General features: G+C 67.0%; 1 protein-coding gene across 3 annotated transcripts in view; it reads right to left on the reverse strand.

Annotated features, from left to right (window-relative positions):
- RFTN1 (raftlin, lipid raft linker 1) overlaps positions 1-288 on the reverse strand; it is a 171879-nt gene that overhangs the window by 43594 nt on the left and 127997 nt on the right. The gene's annotated exons all lie outside the window — the stretch shown is intronic.

Here is a 288-nt window from a genome sequence, read left to right on the forward strand (position 1 = left end):
GGAAGCCGCCGAGAGAACCCGTCCAACACGACGCCCTCAGATGTTGGGTACTCGGACGCCCCGACACGGGCAAGCACCAGGGCCCCACAGCGGAGCCTCAGGGCTGCTCACGTTTTCTCAGCTGCTCTGTGACCCTGAGTGACCCGGCTGGAAGACAGTCCCAGACGTGGGACGGAAGTCCCAGAGGGACAGGGCAGGCATTGCTGCAGAGGGTCCTGGGCCGGCTGAGGGCCATGCTGGCGGGACACCAAGGAGCCTCAGGTGGCCTCTCCCGCTCCCTGAGACGGG

The sequence above is a fragment of the Tupaia chinensis genome, unplaced genomic scaffold (genome assembly GCF_000334495.1).
Source record: "Tupaia chinensis unplaced genomic scaffold, TupChi_1.0 Scaffold148822_2, whole genome shotgun sequence".
NCBI classification, from domain to species: domain Eukaryota; kingdom Metazoa; phylum Chordata; class Mammalia; order Scandentia; family Tupaiidae; genus Tupaia; species Tupaia belangeri.